We start from the raw sequence: 7,037 nt of genomic DNA, 5'->3' as shown, positions 1-7,037 counted from the left end.
CTTAATCCTAGCAAATTGGGTCAAAAAGTACCGCAGGGTGTAGGGGGATGGCTACTAGTTTGTGTTAATATAATACATTTATTTTTAAGTATTTCTAGACGGCATCTGTACCCCAGACCTTCCTTTGGCTCTGCATTCATGTGAAGTGTTCGCTTTTTTTTTCTCAGATGTTTTCCAAAAATGTGGGTGAATACACAACACATCGTGTTGTAGTACTTCTCAAAAAAAAAAAGTGAAATTTTAAAAAAAGTCAAAGATCCGTGGAATCTTGGCGTTCAGAAAACAATATAGTACAGCATGTAAAAGTGTAAAAACTGGGTGTCTGCAATCAGAGTGCCTGCTTCAAATAACGGTGCTCCTGCTGTCAAACTGTGATCTTGGACAAGTTGTTCAACTTCTCTGTTCCTCAGGTATAAAATAGGGCCAATAATAAATACCATCTCGTTCATACAGTTGCTGTGAGCATTCAACTTGATGCAATATTTTCAACCTAAAGAGAAAAACTGAGGCAAAATTAATGTAAGTAGAGAGTTTATTTGAGCCAAGTTTGAGGACTGCCGCATGAAAGCATGGATTCAAAATGCTCTGAATATATGCTCTAATTCGCAGCACTTACAAGTAGGTTTTTAAAGCAGAAAGAAGAGGCAGTTCCTAAGTTGTTTACCAGTAACATACATTAAAATAATATAAGCTATTGATTGGCTATACATTGTTCTTTGTATCACAAATTCCAAGAATATTAATATGGATGAAGCAGATAGTAAGGAGCAATGTGACTTTAAACAATTGCCCCTGAAGCGTGGTGATTGATACAGTTTGGCTGTGTGTCCCCACACAGATCTCATCTCGAATTGTAATCCCCATAATCCCCACATATGGAGGAAGGAACCACACACGGAGGGAGGAACCACACACATTGGGAGGAACCACACACAGTGGCAGGTGACTGGATCGTGAGCATTGTAAGGCCGGTTGCCTCGCAGGGAGCTCGTACACTCCCCACTCCCCGGGAAAAAAGCCCTGCCAGGACCTACCTGATACTATTTTGTCCCATCTGGGCCCCACTCCCTGCCTGCCATTTTGTCTTCCTGCTTACTATTTTGTCCCATCTGGGCCCCACTCCCTGCCGACCATTTTGTCCTATCTGGGCCCCACTCCCTGCCATTTTGTCCCATTCGGGCCCTACTCCCCTCCATTTTGTCCCACTTACCTTGGGCACAACCAATCAGATGCCTCCACTCCCTATAAAACCCCCTGCCTGAGAGGAGTCCGTGCGACTTCTCCAGCCCCTCCTGTCCGGACTGCAGAACCTCACCAGGGAGCCTGAATAAATTCCTTTGCATTGGATTATTTTCATGCTGGCCTGTTTCTTCATTTTAAACGTGACAAGAACCCAAGAACAAACCTTACAGGCATGGTTTCCGCCATGCTGTTCTGGTGGTTTTATAAGGCAGTTTCCCCAACTCCTGCTTGCTCTCTTTCACCTGCCACCACATAAGATGTGCCCCTTCCCCTTCCACCATGATTATTAAGTTTCCTGATGTCTCCCCAGACATGTGGAACTGGGGGCCAATTAAACCTCTTTTCTTTATAAATTACTCAGTCTTGGGTATGTCTTTATAGCAGTGTTAGAACCGACTAATACAGGGATGTAGGGACATGATTGAAGTCCCAAACTTGTCTCTCTCTGGCCTGATAAATTTTGCATACCTCACATAGTTCAGACTCTTCTGGGCTCTTCTTCTTTTCTTAAAGCCAATGAGAAAAACATATCTAGCAGGGTTGCGCTCAGGTAGTTTAAATTTAAATTAATTAGATTCTCTTTTATCTACTCAACGCATATTTATCTAGTCTCTATTTTGTACCAAACGCAATTAAAACCTTAATTCTTGTTTTGATCAAGTCACTGAGAATATAAGTATTTAACAGAACAAATCATATGAGTGTCAGGGTACTCTCATTCATCTATTCAGCAAACTGTTTATTACTGTAAGGTCTGTTCTCGCCGAGTTTAAAAGGAAAGAAACTGAGGCCAGCACAAGAAGATCTGATGTGAAGGAATTTATTCAGGCTCCCGGACGAGGTTCTGCGGTCTGACAGGAGGGGCCAGAGAAGTCACACAGACTCCTCTCAGACGTGGGGTTTTATATGGAGTGGAGGCGTTTGATTGGTTGTGCCCAAGGTGAGTGGGACAAAATGGCGGGGAGTGGGACCCGGATAGGACAAAATGGTAGGCAGGGAGTGGGGCCCAGATAGGACAAAATGGTGGGGAGTGGGGCTTGGATGGGACAAAATGCTATCAGGGGTAGGTCCTGGAGGCTCCCGGGGGCGGGGCTCCCGGGGGCGGGGGCGGTGTCCGAGCTCCCAGCAAGGGAAGGAGGTGTGTCCGAGCTCTCTGCCAGGGAGGGGGGAGCGTCCTAGCTCCCGAGAGGGAAGGGGGTGTGTCCAAGCTCCCCACGAGGAAGGGGGGTGTGTCCGAGCTCTCCGTGAGGGAGGGGGGAGCGTCCGAGCTCCCGGCGAGGGGGGTGGTGTGCACGAGCTCCCGGCGACGCAACCAGCCTTACAATTACATGCTAGTTAATGTGCTCGCATGGAGGCTTAACACTAGGAATAGAAAGAGCCAGGCTCTGCCTAGAGACAGAGTCACCTAAACAAATATAACTGCTTCTTTATGCCCTACAACATCTGGGCAGAACAGCAGGTACAGCCTATTATCAGAAATCACACCAGCTTAAAAACAGTTATTTCATGTTTCCATCACACCAGCTAAAAAAAAAAAAAAATTTCCTGTTTCCATCAGCTCCCTGGTCCTTTACTCTCTTGTCTATTTTTTTTTGTTTTTGAGATGGAGTCTCCCTCTGTTGCCCAGGCTAAACTCTAGTGGCACCACTTTGGCTCACTGCAACCTCTACTTCCCGGGTTCAAATGATTCTCCTGCCTCAGGCTCCTGAGAAGCTGAGACTACAGGCGAGTGCCACCATACCTGGCTACTTTTGTGTCTTTTCAGTAGAGACGGGTTTTCACCATGTTAGCCAGGATGGTCTCAATCTCCTGACCTTGTGATCCACCTGCCTCAGCCTCCCAAAGTGCTGAGATTACAGGCATGAGCCACTATGCCCGGCTTTCCAGGTCATTCTTAAATAGAATGAGTTTATTCTCCTACCTACTTTTCTCCTTTCTCCAACTAGCTAGATATGGATGTGGTAATGAACAAAACTGGACCAAGCAAATGAAGGCAACACCATATGTGTGGCAAAGCAGCAAGATATGAGGAAGCCAAGTCCCAACATCCTGTAGTGCCACACCAACCCCAATGGCTTCATAGAATGGATTTATCATTCTAACCTGGACTTTAAATGTGAGGAAAAAGAAATGCATGAAAAAGTATTCAAGGCAGATGATGACAATACTTTAGACTTTTGGTCAGGGTCAAGTGACAGAATTCATCACTAAGGGGCAGAAAAGTCAACTAAATCAAAATCCAGGCCAAGAGTATCACTCTGAAGGCTGCTAGGCTTCCTAAGTTTTTCTGTGTGTGTGTGTGTGTGTGTGTGTGTGTGTGTGTACGTGCGTGCGCGCGCACACGCAAGATGAATATCAGAGTGCCTAAAAGCCAGAAATCTAGGGTCTCCCTGAATTTTGAGAATGTGTTATAGGACTATTTTTGTGTTTTCTTGCTAATAGATGTTGGAATGTGAATCTTGTCTAAAAAAAAACTGCTTTCACTGTAGTAAGTCATCTGAAAGTGAGGTTGTTAAGGAGAAACCTAGAGCCCACCCCTATGTCTAACAATGGTGGCCTCCACTGGCCCCTAAATTATCTAATAATTGTGAACAGCCAAATTTACTTGGGTCAATTTGCTACATTTGGCAAGTGAACGAGGTCAGCATGCATAAAATCATAAGTAGATCTTCTATAGAAGACAATACATGGAAGTTGATAAAACGGCACAGATTCTTTAACAAGACTTCAAATAAAATAAAATAGTTGTCACAGGTAAAGAGAAAAGAAGGGTCTTTGGGGGCTAAACATTTAAAAATTGAATTATAACACACAAACCATAATGTGCATGAATTTTAAGTGCTTAATGAAGTTTCACAAGTGAACATTACCTTGTAATTACCACCCAGATTGATATATAGAACATTTCAGCACTCTGGAAAGTTCCTTTGTGCTCTTCTCCCAGTCAATGCCCTCCTTAAAAGTAACTACCATTGATTAGCTTTTCCTGTTCTAGATCATGTAGTATGTATATATCTGAGTCTTAGTTTGGACAGCTATAACAAAATATCATAGATTGCGTGTCTTTAACAACAGAAATTTATTGCTGACAGTTTTGGAGGCTGAGAAGTCCAAGATCAAGGTGCTGTTAGATCTGGTGTCTTATGAGGGCCTGTTTCCTGGTTTACAGATGGCCATCTTCTTCATGTATCCTTACATGGTGAAAAGCAGAAAGGAAGCAAACTCTCCAGTCTCTTCTTACAAGGCATTAATCTCATTCATGAGGGCTCTACCATCATGAACTTATTATTACCTCCCAAAGGCCCCACTTACTAATACCATCCCACTGGAGGTTAGGATGTCAACGTATGAATTTTGGGGAACTAGCAACAGTCCACAACATGTGGTATATGCAAATACCCCAATTGATTTATCCATTCTTCTGTTTATTTTTCTTTTCTTTTCCTTTTTTTTTTTTTTTTTTCCTGACACAGGGTTTTGCTCTGTAGCCCAGGCTGGAGGGCAGTGGTGTGATCTTGGCTCACTGCAACTTCTGCCCCGCTAGGTTTGACTGATTCTTGTGCCTCAGCATCCCAAGGAGGGATGCCTGCCACCATGCCTGGCTAATTTTTGTATGTTTTCTTTTGTTTTGTTTGAGATGGCGTTTCACTCTTGTTGCCCAGGTTGGAGTGCAATAGTGCAATCTCAGCTCTCCACACCCTCTGCCTCCCGGGTTCAAACAATTCTCTGCCTCAGCCTCCCGAGTAGCTGGGATTGCAGGCACGTGGCACCATGCCCAGCTAAATTTTTATATTTTTAGTAGAGACGGGGTTTCACCATTTTGGTCAGGCTGGTTTTGGTCTTGAACTCCTGACCTCGTGATCCGCCTGCCTCGGCCTCCCAAAGTGCTGTGATTACAGGTGTGAGCCATCACACCCAGCTATTTTTGTACTTTTTAAAGTAGAAACAGGGTTTTGCCATGTTGGCCAGGCTGGTTTCAAACTTCTGACCTCAAGTGATCCACCCACCTTGGCCTCCCAAAGTGCTGGGATTACAGGCGTGAGCCAGTGCACCTGGCCCATTCTTCTGTTTCTGACCATTCGGTTGTTTCTAGTTTTTTGCTGTTATGAATAAAGCTACTCTGAACATTCTGTGTGTGTGTGTGTGTGTGTGTGTGTGTGTCGGAGTCTTGCTCTGTCACCTAGGCTGGAGTGCCATGGTGCGATCTTGGTTCACCACAACCTCCACCTCCCATGTTCACACGATTCTCCTGCCTCAGCTTCCTGAGTAGCTGGGGCTAGGCACACGCCACCACGCCGGGCTAGTTTTTGTATTTTTGATAGAGACGGGGTTTCATCATATTGGTCAGCCTGGTCTTGAACTCCTGACCTTGTGATGTGCCCACCTCAGCCTCTGAAAGTGCTGGGATTACAGGTGTGAGCCACCGCGCCTGGTTGAACATTCTTATACATGTTTTCTGCACTCATTTCTGTTAGGTGTATGCCTAAGAATGAAATTACGGGTCACAGAGTAGGGATGTGTTTAGCTTTAATATATATCGCTAAGCAGCTTTTCAAAGTGGTCATACCATTTTTCATTCACACGAGCAATTTTATATCCTAAACATCCTGGACAATGCATTGTCATGTTTTAAAGCCAGATATTATTTTTTAAATTTTTTATTTTTATATATTTAGTGAGTACCAGTGTGGATTTCTTACATACACATATTATGTGGTGGTGAAATCTGGGCTTTTAGTGTGCCCATCACCTGAATAGTGAACATTGTACCCAATACATAACTTTTCAACTCTCACCCCTGCTTTCATCCTCTCCCCTTGTATAGTTTTCAATGTCCATTATTCCACTCTAAGCCACCTATAATATTAATATTAAAAGCTCATGCTTACAATAAGTAAACCATGTGGTAAAAAAAACTTCAAAGTAAAGTTGGTGAACAAAAGGGCACACTTGAAAGGTTTTAGAAAGAATAGAACAATTCTTTTTGTTTTGTTTCTGGTGTAGAAGGAAAAAGAAACAGACACATTAAAATTGTTCTTTCAGTCGAAATAGTTAATTAATATTGGCTTTGGCCGGGTGTGGTGGCTCACGCCTGTAATCCTAGCACTTTGGGAGGCCAAGGCGGGCAGATGACTTGAGGTCAGGAGTTCAAGACCAGCCTGACCAACATGGAGAAATCTACTAAAAATACAAAATTAGCTGGCTGTGGTGGCGCATGCCTGTAATCCCAGCTACTCAGGAGGCTGAGGCAGGAGAATCGCTTGAATCCAAGAGGCAGAGGTTGCAGTGAGCCAAGATGGCGCCATTGCACTCCAGTCTGGGCAACAAAAGGGAAACTCCGTCTCAAAAAAAAAAAATTGGCTTCTTTTCTCCCTAAGCCAAAGCAGCCTTTTCTTTCATTGGCTTCTGAGAAGATATTTAGTCTTCTGCCTACATGTAGAGGCAATACATGAAGGCTTTGGCCAGTGTTGAGATGACTGGGATCACCCAATTGGTCCTCTAACTGGAATTAAAGTCAACAGTAGTAATAAGGGTTTCCAGTGGCGCATGCCTGTCTGTAGTCCCAACCGCCCAGAAGGATCCCTTGAACTCAGGAGTTGGAAACCAGCCTGGACAACACAGAGATAAACCATGTCTTCGGGAGAAAAAAGTTTATGAAGGGTTAGTTAACTTTATCTGCCGTCCGGATGAAACCCCAATGACTTATGATTTGGACAATTCTCTAGCATCTGTAAAATGCCCGACATCCTCAAAGTTTCAGTAGCATCTCTCCAGCTTGTTCCCTTAAAACTTCT

The sequence above is a fragment of the Aotus nancymaae genome, unplaced genomic scaffold, assembly GCF_030222135.1.
Source record: "Aotus nancymaae isolate 86718 unplaced genomic scaffold, 86718_ANA_hifiasm-v0.15.2.pri h1tg000008l, whole genome shotgun sequence".
In the NCBI taxonomy this organism is placed as follows: domain Eukaryota; kingdom Metazoa; phylum Chordata; class Mammalia; order Primates; family Aotidae; genus Aotus; species Aotus nancymaae.
The sequence above is the reverse complement of the archived record's forward strand: the minus strand, read 5'-3'. Positions refer to the sequence as shown.